The sequence below is a fragment of the Brachyhypopomus gauderio genome, chromosome 20 (genome assembly GCF_052324685.1).
Source record: "Brachyhypopomus gauderio isolate BG-103 chromosome 20, BGAUD_0.2, whole genome shotgun sequence".
Taxonomy (NCBI): domain Eukaryota; kingdom Metazoa; phylum Chordata; class Actinopteri; order Gymnotiformes; family Hypopomidae; genus Brachyhypopomus; species Brachyhypopomus gauderio.
In genome coordinates, this window is record NC_135230.1 from 9,578,245 (window position 1) to 9,591,643 (window position 13,399).

Here is a 13,399-nt window from a genome sequence, read left to right on the forward strand (position 1 = left end):
GTGATAAAGATTCACTTCTCTTTTAATTTTTAAAAGCTAGAAATTTGTGGCATTTAGTAACTATATTCTGTGGATCTGCAAACATTTAACCATGTTCTGAAGTTTGTTGAAAAATTAATATTTATGGAATTTGCCAGACAATCTTATTCAGAGCAACAATTTATCAGGGTGACAGTGCCATGACCTGCCTGGGAACCGAACCCTTGACCTTGATGTTGCCAGCACCATGCTCTAACAAATTTTCAGAATAATTAAAGCCTCTAACTCACTGATATGAAAGGTAATTTTCAGGAGTCTCTCTAGGGCCCGTGAAACCATGTTACGTTTAAGGCTTTTGGGACATTTGTGAAATGAAGTGTGTCTCATAGTCTCATAAAAACAATTTTCTATAAAATGATGTTTTAAAGCTTGCTAAGACACCAACACTGATAACAATTACAGGTGACGTCCTAGAAAAGCCTTCAGGCACATGCATATTTATTTTAGTACACAGCTTTTATGAGTGTTTAACAAACAAAAATGATGTTCTCTTATTTGCTTCCCAGAAACCATCCAGGTTCCAGATTATCCCAAATGGTCATATCCAGGTTCTAGGTTATCCCAAATGGACATATCCAGGTTCTAGGTTATCCCAAATGGACATATCCAGGTTCTAGGTTATCCCAAATGGATTAACATATGGGGAAGCAAACAAATCTCGTTGAATTGAAGTGTACTTTTTGTTGAATGTGTGCAGACAGTGTGTGTCATGCTTATTGCCATGGTCACCTAAAAGTAAAGATGAAAAATTGCCTGACAAGTTTATTCATGCTAGATTTTACACACACACACACACACACACACACACACACACACACACACACACACACACACAAACACACACACACACACAGGCACCAGGGCCAAGGTGCCCAAATTACAGGTGCATCAGTCTCAAAAACCATCCAATCAGTGTGTGTGTGTGTGTGTGTGTGTGTGTGTGTGTGTGTGTGTGTGTGTGTGTGTGTGTGTGTGTGTGTCATGTAGAATGACCTTCAACATCACGAAGGCATCTATCTAACACGGACAAATAGCACTGGCAAATAGGAAAAGGTGTCATAGGTCAAAGGTCACCGATACAGACAGACACAATTAACGCTCGTGGGTCACGTCCCCTGATAGTGCTCTGTTGTTGCATTTACATCATCCAGAGGTGTTCACATCTCTTGGTTTTATGCACAGCTCACGCCGTGTCTCTGACACTCAAAACACTATTGTTGTGGCTCATGTTGCAGGCTGATGGTTCGTCGTTGTGGTGGTCTGCGTGTGTGTGTGTGTGTGTGTGTGTGTGTGCGTCTCTTCTTTTTTACTTTTGTGCTGAAGTATTCGACTATTCCCCACATTAGGATAATGCTGATGGAACACCTGGTTCAAGAAGGGTCCAGTAAAAATAAGAACATGTTGTCCTCTGTGTTGTCTCATTGACATCAAGCAGAATTAGAATGGATTAATAAACTATTAAAGTTAAACGAATTCGATAGATTTTCTGTGAATGCTCCAGGGAGCTGCACCTGGAAATGGAATTTTAAATGTAAAAAAAAAGTGTGTGTGTGTGTGAGAGAGAGAGAGAGAGAGAGAGAGAGAGCGAGAGAGAGAGAGACTTGCACTAGAACAAAATTTGCCATTTCCTGTTACCACAAAGAGAGACATACAATGGACAGAGTAGGACTTTAATAAAACTCTCCTGGGCAATTATCCTTCAAGGTCTCAGATGTACTCAAGAGTATTGACAGAACAAATCAGAGGAGCCCTAGTCACCACTGGGAAACTGGAGCCCACTCCAGTAAAGGCCTGATTAGATTTACTGAGCAGCTTGGATGAAAGGAGAATCAGTATAGCATGAAGGAAATCTACAGACTCATTTTCACTGAGAGTTAAGGGGAGCAAGTCAGAACGTTTTTTATGACTTTGATGAAATTGCGGAAAGTTAGCAAATAGGATACAATGGGGCTAGGCAAGAGCGAACATGCATGAAGCCGCAGGAGTGTGGTCAGCCGTCCATCACCACGAAGACACGCGCGTGCCTACAGGGCGCAAGTGCCACGCGCCTCAAAGTCACACGGCCTCCACGCCTCCGTCCCTATTGAGGAGCATGTCGAGATCCCGCTAAATGCCGACAAGCACTGTTTCATAATTTGAAACATAGCTCTCGGTTTTTTTTCTTTGGATAGCCCTCACAACACTTCAGCATGATGCCTGCGTGGCTAATGGCCATGGCAGGATGTCACTGCTCAATAGCGCCTTGATCAGGAAGGCTGTTAGACGACTGACGAGCTCTCCTCATCAAGAAGGCTTCTCTGTATGAATATCTGCCTACAGACCGAGCGCTAATCAGCGGGCCGACGTCAGCCCTTCATGCTTTCTCTCTGTCCCCACTCTGAGGGGGTATTTGAATCGGCAGAAAAAGTGTCGACAGCCGATCGAGCCATTTACGACTTCGGGCCACAGCAGAGACGCAGATCCACGTTCCGCGTAAAAATAAATAGTCAAGGACGTGATTAGCCAGGGCGCACTTTAGCTAGCGTCTGCTGATCATCCAGTCTAGCTTCTATTTCCAGCTAGCGCCGTGGTTCGTATCCCCCCCCGCTGCCACCACGCTGCTCCGAGCCCGCGGCGAAGATCGCGTCGCCCTGACCCGCGCCGCACTTCAGAAGGGAGGAGCTGCCGTGGCTCGTGTCCCGGCCCGCTGGGCTTTCATGTTGCCATAAAGCAGCGTGGCCTTCCTGTCAGGCTGGAGAGGAAGTCGAACAGCGGACCATTGTAGTCGGAGACGGGTCTGATTATTAGATCCTTTTACTGCGCAAGCTCCATCAGCAGACAATAAACAAGACTCCAAAGATACTATTACATGAAGTACTGCCTGCAAACCTAAGAAGATTAGCTTGACCTCCTACTGATGATAAGTTTTTTTCTCAGCACAGCATTACAACCTCGATGCTGCACTGTGTCCTTCTCTAGGCCATTGTACGTCTAACAATGTATTACGAACAAAAAATAATAAATAAATGTAACTGTCTTACGACTTTCTTATCCTCCAGGTGGGTGACTTTTGTCTGTGGGTAACGTCAGGTTGGAACTGATGAATTCTGAAGCTGGATGTTGAAGTGAACTACCTCAAGTACAACTTCCTGTTTATTTGTTTGTTTGTTGGCCTAAAGTGTTGACGGTTTGTGTTATGTTATGTGTGGCTTCGGCTGACTAGGGCTTTGAAATGCACGTGCTTTGTTGATGCTGCGTCGGACTGCGCACACTAATGACAGACATTAGTGAACCCTGTGGCAAATGAGCGTTTGTGTGCTTCAGCAGATGTTTGACACAGACTCAAGTCATCAGCGAACACATGTAAACAAACACGTGTCCCCCTCCTCTCAGCAAAACGCAGTTCAGAGATGTTTTTGTTGTTGTTGTTTTGTTGATAATGTGTTTGGTTAATCCCTGCTGTTATCAAAACAGAGAAGAAGGGAGACGTCGACGAGAAGACAGCACGTGAGACGGTATAACGAGACAACAGGGTACTGACACAAGCAGACACAGTAGGAGAAGGACTGTAACGCTGTACAGTACTGAAGAGACATACAGCTAACAGGACCCGTTCAGGTGGTAGTTTGAACGAGAAACAGCAACCTAACTAGCATTTGTTAATGTTGTTGTTCCATCTGCAAGGAAACACAAGACAAATGGATGTTGTGATGAACAAGGAGGAAAATCAAAGGTGCCTCTTTGAGGAGAATGTGGCTTCGAATGCTGACTTCAATTTGCATTGTTTGTGAGTGTAGACACCAGAATCCACCGTGCTCCTGTGAAGGGGGCATCACTGCTTTGGAAGAGAGTCCTGTCTTCATAGACCTTCTATTCAGATTTATTGCGTGTCCTTCTGCTGTCTTTCCCTCCCTGAGTATAATGCAAATGTGGTCTACTTTGATTTTGTCACACCTTTGAGTGCCGCGCTCTAGTTGGGCAGAGGTCAGTAGTTTCTCAGTGGTCATTGATTGCGACATTTGGGCATGTTTCTGCTGCCCTCTACTGGTCGGTTGGAGGCATACCATAATAATTCTCCCATTTGTGCAAATAACGTTTGAGTCAAAATTGTTAAGGTGACAGTACAAGTCCCCAAAAAGGAACATGAATTTAAAGCAAATCTTTTGGTTTAAAAGAGGCGATTTGCAGTGAATGTATATGGCTTATTATGTTTTTGAGGCGGGGGGGGGGGGGGGGGGGGGGGGGTGCTTGTTTATTTTATTTATTTTTTTTTTTGGGGGGGGCGCTTATTACCAAGACCATGTCCAGGCTTGGAGAAGCTGCGTAGGGCTGGCAGGAGCCCTTCTGGTCCGCCAGCAGCGACCTTCACTGCTGCCAGCCTTCATTTGGTATGGAGAACCTGCCCGAGCATGACATATGAATTCATCTCCCAATAGCTATTTTCAGATGGCCAGACTGGACGTGAGCCTGAATAGTGGAGAATAGAATTAAACGGCAAAGAAACAGCCTGAGGAGAGAGAGAAATAGAGAGAGGTGAAGGGGAGAGAGAGATAGATAGAGAGAGAGAAAGAGGGTGAGAGAGAGAGAGAGAGAGAGAGAGAGAGAGAGAGGGTGATAGAAAGGGAGAGAGAGAGGGGGGTGATAGAGAGGGAGAGAGAGAGAGCGGGGTGAGAGGGAGAGAGAGATAGAGAGAGAGAGGGTGAGAGAGAGAGAGGGAAGAGAGAGACAGAGAGAGAGGGAGGGAGAGAAAGAGAGTGAGGGGAGAGAGAGAGAGGGAGAGATAGAGGGAGAGAGCAGAAGAGACAGCGGAATAGAGAAGGAGAGACAGTTGGAGAGAGAGAGGGATAGAGGAGGAGCTAGTTGGAGAGAGAGGGAGAAAGAAAGAGTGGGAGAGAAAGAGTGGGAAAGAGAGGGAGATACAGTGGGAAAAGAGAGAGGGAGATACAGTGGGAAAAGAGAGGGAGAGAGCAGGGGAGAGAGAAAGAGAGAGAGATGAAATATGAATTGAGAAATCTGTTGCCTACAATAAAGGGAAACATTTGCATGTTTTAGTGACATCATAAAGACATTTTGGTTAGAGAGAGAGAAACAGAGAGATGAACTATGAAATGAAAAACACGCTGCCCAAATAAAAGGAACAAAACATTTGCATATATTAGAGATACCATAAACACAAGTTCATTCTGGCACCATGCACAACTATAAATGACCTGAAAGAGTAAAACACATGCCTTAATTAAAGCAACGCACAGCATGAAACACTGTAGAAACTCAAGAAATTTTAAAACTACAAAGAATATAAACAAGTAAAAAACTCCTCGGAGATGAGAGTTAGGCAATGCTGCTGTAGAAGCCCAACGTTGTTTAATATTTATGTCAGTGAATTAGCAGTGATCTTATAACAGTCTGAAGCCCCCTGGTGTCGCTCTGTGCGACTCAGGGATTACATTTTCACCCCGAACCACTGACCCGGTGCTGCTGACAGAGCCTGCATCAGAACCAAGCAGCTCCAGAACCCTGGCGTCGAGCCCGAGCCATTCCCAGGGAGCAAAATGCTAAGCACCACCGCTGAATTAAGCAGGAACCAAACAAATGCCCTGTTTCTGCTTTAATTACGCAGGCATGAGCATCACCACCTTCAGGACATGTTTCTTAAGGTAATGAATGAGCTGTCGGAGAAAGCACGTGGGGTTCTCCCCACCACGGCAATGTAGAAAGGTCCTCCCACACCGCGGACGTGGACCAGACACCTGGGATTAAATACTACCAACATAACAAAGGCAATATAAACAATGTGTGTGGGAGAAAATAACTACTCTTGTGATTTTATAATTAGTAAATATCCATTCATTATATGCAAACAAAGGCAAACATTTCTGGAAGCACTAAAACAGCTATTCCCACTTCCTACATTATAATAAACAATAAATAAGCCACTAGTTATTAACACTCATTACTATCTCATAGCACAATGAACATCTCATATCACCATGAACGTCTCGTATCACCATGAACGCCTCAAATCACTATGAATATCTCATATCAGTATGAACTTCTCATATCAGTATGAACATCTCATATCAGTATGAAGATCTCATATCAGTTTGAACATCTCATATCAGTATGGCCTAATCTGATCAGTACTAAAAAATTACACTAACACATTTACACTAACACTAACACCAATTTACAGTAACAGCAGAGACAATAAAACTTGTGCAACCTACAGGGAAACTCACAAAACCATTTCTGGCCATAAACAGACATGACCATGATGGTTAATTTTCTATTCGGCTTCATGAATTCCAGCTGTGTTGAGTCTGGCCTGGCCACTGACTGAAAATTTATAAAAAATAAAGAACTAGTGGGCTTGGTTGTCTAATGGACAAAAATATTCTAGTTAGGTAAACAAAACAAAACATTGCTGCAATTTCTAACAGGATTCTGTGATTCACATAGAAGTCGTTTGAAAAAATGTGTCAAAAATATCTGAAATTTGGCAATCCTAATGCTGAAAAATTAACATATCTCGTCGGCAAGACGAGTAGAACTTTGCATACATCGTGACAATTCAGGGGAATAAGGGCAGATTAACACCTTCTGTACACATTCTCCATATTAGGTCCGTCTGCCACCATATAAAGGTGTATATAAACACCTGTGCACACATATGCGCGTGGTAAAGTAAAGCATACTTAGTGTCACATCACAGAGCAATATCACAGTTTTCCATAACCATTTTTCATTATGGATAATTTTATTTTTATTATTTTTTTCTGGTATGTTTTGAAGTTTTACAAAGTTCAGTCTGTTTTAATATAATTTGATACTCCGAGCCTTTATAGTCCAGTCTATAGCGATTCAGAGGTACCGCTGAATTTCACCACAGAACTGAAGTGAACTGACCTGAACTGAGAGAGATGTTCTTTGGAATGAATGAGAGGACAACAGTGAACGGAATAAATGGTGAAATTCACCAGCAAGAGGCGAAAGAAAAGACCCGCGAGTTACGGAGCATCTCTTTAACATGCCGCAGTACTCGGACATGCAGAGAGAGAGAGAGAGAGATAGATAGAGAGAGAGAGAGAGAGAGAGAGAGAGAGAGAGAGAGAGAGAGAGAGAGAAGAGAGAGAGAAATTGGTGCCTTTTAATCTGCACAGATGGTGTGGCAGAGCCCGGAGTAAGTAACACACAAAGTGATGTACTTGTCTGGCCCGATGAGAGCGCTCATTTAGAACTGTCATCCGCAGACGCGTGATTTATTACCGGGGCCCGCCGCACCCCTGGCACTGCGTCCTTCCACCTCGATGGAGCTGCATGGCGACATAATAACAGCTACGCAGCCCACCACTCGCACACCAGCCCGCTCACATTTTCTTTCCTTTCACGCCAGTCTTCATCGATTCAACATGCCGGCACCTTTTTTTCTTGATCACTGAGAAGTGAATGAACGCTGCGCTGGTAATTCTGCGGCTGATGGAATCGGGCGCGCGTCAAGCGTCCTGCATAAAGACATGATGTGGACGCTTCGAGCGGAATTGACCAAAGTTACCCTGCACAGTTGACATATAATGCGTTAATAATGCCTACCTTGAATAGGTAGTGGCCATTTCTCAGGCCTGAGCAGCAGATTCACATCTATTTAGTCCTGCATAAGAAAATCTATCTGTCTACATATCTGTCTCATACAACAGGGACGAATTGTGTCCCTCTCTAAACCCTGGCTAGACATTCTGTCCGCTTTTCTTCCACATAGCTCTAAGGGGACAGATCGATGGGGACAGAGGTTCGCCAATCAATGGCTTTTGAGTAAGGATGCCTGAAAGATAGGCTTCCCAGTCACTGGTATAGGGCAGGTAGACCAAAAAAGAGAAGCTTTGAAGTGCCGGCAGGATCGATGACGTCTGTGAGACAGGCAAAAGATGTCTGAGGCTTATCAACACAGAGAAAAGGGGCCTTCCATCATAATCTCAGGAAATGACAGCTGCACTGGTGCACACACCCAGAGACAGTGACACAATGACACCTGTTGCATGTGTGTGTATGTAAATATCTATATTTGTCTATATTTTCTATCTAGAGTGTCAGGTGTCCTTTTCGGCGTTTTCATTAATAACAATGGCGATAAAACCTTTATCAACACGCGCAGACAGCTGTTTCGTCTACTTCCACTCTCCATTTAATCTGTCCTGCCCAGTGTGTCTCTGCTGCTCATTATATGTTTGATGAAATGTGTGATTGGCAAATAAAGAGGAGACAGAACACACAAAACACTGAAATCTGTCCTTACCTAAATAAAAGAAAGGTCTGCCTTTCTTCAAGATCTAAATCAAAATATGGCATTGGCTGACTTCTAATTAAATTATTTTTGTATTTTGTTACAGTTGTTATTCTGTGGTTCCATAGTATTTGTTCAAGGCTTGTTGAATTCGAGGTGCTCTTATAATGCTTCTAACAACAGGATTTATATCAAAGCGGCTTCACAGAAATCAAGGTCCATACTAGTAATGAGAAAAGGCAAAAGCAAGACTGACCAGTGAAATCTCTCTGGGTGGCGTTAGGAAGAAACCTTGGGAGCAGCTAAACTTTTAATACAGTAAATGTGTCTCCAAGGTTACATGGGGAAGCAGATAGAAACAGAGAAAGAAATGTTGATAGCTCAGTTATTGTAAGTTATGAAAGTCTGTGGTATCCGGGGGTTCAGTCTGTTAACTTGCACACACTGTTGAAGACATGGTGAGGTCAAAGGTGAAGGGATTGGGAATGGGTGCGCAGAATCACAGCGGTCAGGCAGATGGAGGAAGAGGAGGAGAACGTGAGGAAGAGACGTTCATCAAACAATTTGATGCTGAGAAATGTTCTGTAAATATATAACAATGAATGAGTCATTTGTTGCTGATATAAACTATAGATGTAAACCTGAATGGACTTAAATACTAAACAATTTGCTATTTGCAATACTGCTCAAATGAATTGGGTTACTTAGAAAATCTTTTCAACATAAGATGCAAAAAGTTTGAGACAGTGGTAGTGTTTTCTACTGAGAATGAGGAAGTGATGATGATTAAACTGTTCAGGGAGCAATTCTGCCCGAGTGACAGATCTGAGAACAGGACAATGTGTTCCACCGCAACCACAAATACCCTCACAAATACCCACAAATACCCTCACAAATACCCTCAAATACCCTCACAAATACCCTCACAAATACTCTCAAATACCCTCACATATACCCTCACAAATACCCTCAAATACCCTCACAAATACTCTCAAATACCCTCACATATACCCTCACAAATACCCTCAAATACCCTCACAAATACCCTCAAATACCCTCACAAATACTCTCAAATACTCTCACAAATACCCTCAAATACCCTCACAAATACCCTCAAATACCCTCACAAATACCCTCACAAATACTCTCAAATACCCTCACAAATACTCTCAAATACCCTCACAAATACCCTCACAAATACCCTCAAATACCCTCACAAATACCCTCAAATACCCTCACAAATACCCTCAAATACCCTCACAAATACCCTCACAAATACCCTCACAAATACCCTCACATATACCCTCATAAATACCCTCACATATACCCTCACCATGCCCTGACTGAATTGGCACAACTCTTGCACTCTTCCTCCAAGTCTACCCAGGCAGTAACACTTTTGTGTGGTGTGTGTGTGTGTGTGTGTGTGTGTGCGTGTGTGTGACAGAGAGAGAGAGAGAGAGAGAGAGAGAGAGAGAGAGAGAGAGAGAGCTGGCACGGTGAGCCTTTGCTGAAAGGCGTACGGCTGCTGATTTATGGAGTGAGTTTGCCAGTGTTAATTACAGCTGGAGGGAGGGAGGGAAGGAGGGAGGGAGGGGTTCACGGAACTGGACACACCCCCATTCACCTCGCCTGGAGTTTCCCCTCTCCTCCTCTCCCCTCCCCTCTCTTCTCTTTCTGTGCCTCTCCTCCCTCTCTCCTCCCTCTCTTCACCCTCACTTCACCCTCTTGAAAGTCAGCACCCCTCCCCTCCCCCAAACTCACCTATCGCTCTCCCTTCTCCTGCGCAGTGAGCGTCTCCCTCCCCGGGTGTCTCCCGCTCCCAGTGGTCCCAGTCTTGCCTGTGTTAATCTATCTCCACACCAGACCCCTGTCACACGTCTGACAGATCCTGAAGCCCCAGCCACAGGCCACGCGTTTAATCCTCACAATACGGCAAAGGAGAAATGGGTCACCAATCTCAAATTCAAATGTAATTTTCTTCAGGGTCCTTGAAGGTGAACCCACACTGCTTCCATAGCCTCCTGCCAAATGTTTCTGGTAAAAGTCACATCTCTGTGTACAGATTCAGCCCCTGGCCCGGTGACCTGAAAGGTAATGATCAGTGCCCAGGGACTTAAAATAGAGCCCAGGTTTGAAACACCTCCCAATGGATACACCACCGGCCTATATCCAACCCAGAGCATCCAGGTGAAATGACAGTGTGGGTTTGAGGGGAGGGGTGAGTTAGAGACAAACACCTCTCCTGCACATTCAACTGGTCTTCCCATCATGCCACGGTTCTGGCTGGCTTTACTGGGACCTCGGCACAGACGTGTCTGATTTTGCTCAGGACTGAGTCAAAGAGCCTATCAGCAGTTGCAGTTGGCAAATCAGTTTTGGGGACTCCAGCGGTGGAAGCGTTCGATTGGCCACGTAATACGCTGACCATGCTGCGTTAGGATACCCAAGGGTGCCCCATTAAGGGACTAAAGAGCTAAAAATGAAAGAAACTTCAGTTCCCATGCTGATAGATTCTGGATATGTCCAAGTTACTCATTACTTATGTGGGTAAATCAGTACAATGTAATATATTCCTTTAAGATCCCACCAAAAAAAGGTGCAAAGCAACAAAGAGTCAAAACAGGAGCAGTTACATGTTTACTTAACGTTAGTTAATTATTGTTAATGTGCTACTTCATGTGTTGTTCATGTTAACTAATGCATTACTTCACGTTAGTGTTCCCCAGTGTTCAATATGAGGAGCTAGCACTAAATAATCTATTCATCCATCCATCCACCCATTTTCATCCACTTATCCGGGTCTGGGTTGTGGGGACAGTAGCCCAATCAAAGGGGCCCATTTTTCCTCTCCCCAGCCACTTCTTCTAACTCTTCTGGGGGGATACTGAGGTGTTCCCAGGACAGCTGAGAGATATAATCTCTCATGCGTGTCCTGGGTCTTCCCAGGGTCTCCTCCCAGTTGGACATGTCCAGAGTCTCCTCCCTAACAATGCCTTTGCTTTAGTGGTCTAATGAGCGTTTTTTGGTGGTTGTGTTTTTGGTTCCTAAGGAGGCGCACAGGACGTGCCATGTCCCAAGAGCCAGCTTCAGTAACCGAGGATTGATACACCAAGTGCCCCCCCCCCCCACCCCCAGGCGTGGCTCCAGGGTGAGGCCCCGATAACCCTGATCCGGGTGAGGGTATCTGGTCCTGTTATTTGTGAATTCCACAGGTGTTTTTGAATCACTCTTTGGCCCAAAGGCATTAGCTACTTATGTTAGTAAAGGAGTTGGTTATGTTAGCTAAAGCCAGCTCTGCTATGGGCCAAAGAAAGCTTGTAAAATGTGAATTACCTCCAGTAAACTGCTCCTTGCATGATCTATTTAGCACGGCTGATGATGTAAAACCAAAATCACATAATTCATGTGTAGTTTCATGTCTAAAATGAATAATTTCACATCTACGTGTGACAACATTATTAAAATAACAAATGGAAGTAATTAGAAACAGTGAGAGCTCAAAATATGAGATATAAGTTATAAGAAATTATAAGAAAGCATAATAACAATATGATACCGAAGTAATAATGCTGTGCAAAAATACTGTAATAACACAATGTAATAGCATTGACATTGACTATCTTTAAAGTTAATTGTCTACAGTTAAAGTTTCTTGACTAGCATGAACGTTGTCTTGGACTAGACCAGAGAGAAGATCTTGTGAAGTCTGCTGGTCATGGATCTCCAGCAGAGCCCCAGTGAGTTCTGACCCACTTCATACCTCACAATCATGACAATATTTGACAAAACATATATTTCCAAGCAGATTTACATGAGCACCTAATTGCAAAGATACATATAAATACAAAACTGTGAATATAATCAAAGTAACTTAAAAAAGCACATTCCTGAGATGTCACGTGGTAAAATAAAGTCACTACTTTGGAAAATGCGACAAAGCAGCCACCACTAGAGGCGGAGCTATAGCTCCAAAGTCCCACCCCCTTTCCTGCTCTGATCTTAATAAATCAGGACTCTGCATATAATTACAAAGAGATACATTTAATGTCCCAGAATGCACATGGCCAGTTCTTTTGTCCCATATGACTTTAGATCTGATGGAATTTCTGGAGTATGTGGGTTTAGGGATTCTGAAACTCTTTTGAGTCTGAAGAGGCTCAATGATGTATTTCAGTCTGTGAATTCCAACACTTTAAAGAGACAGAAATTCTGGGGTCATGGCCGAGAAGTTCTGGGGTCATGGCCGGGGTGATGAACCCTACCCACTCAGGGACCTTAGTGCAGATTTATGATGGTGGTTGTCAGATATCTTGGCACCTCGGGGTGCAGGTCCCTGTGAGACAAACGGTGCCATGGAAGAGATGAAAAGTTCAAACATAAGGAAAAATAAACACACCCACACTTTAATCAGAGGAATAAAGAGAAGCCATCACTGCAGATAGCTATTCGTGTTCTTGGATGTTAAAAATGTTCAGTGGTTCTTTGGAATCTTTCATTGTATTTTCATATCCTGCACCTCCAAAAAAGCAATAAAGCTGTCTGCTGTGAAAAGACCTCCAGGTGTTCTTTGGCTATTTATTGGTATGGAAAAAAATAGCCTCAAAAGTACTGGACCACAATTCAATGTTCCATTTCCGCAGATTTCCAGTGGATACGCCGCCCTCTGAGACGCGGTGTCTTGAGGCAGCCATTATAGCGCTAGCAAGGTCCGCAGGAGGCCACCTCTGTGATGTGACATCCAACAGAAGCATGCATGAACTTACCGGAGGTCATTTTTGATGGGCTTCCGTGATGTCAGAGTTAAGATCTAAGTGGAGGTCAGATGGGAGATAAGTTAAAATGAACTGATTAATTAGGCAGAAGAGTGTATTGATATTTATGATTGTGCACTTGGTAAGATTTACTGTAGCCCGTGTAAGACGTTCAGTGGTTTTCCTGAATCTGTACATCAATTAAATACTCAGGGTTGTTGGTCTCCGAGGAACAGCGTTTCCATTACTTGTGATGTTTGCTGGATGCCTTTATTAACACATGGGTGGCTTCTAATTACCAAATGGATGGATGGATGATTTCTTTTTTTTTATTATTTTCTTTTTTTTT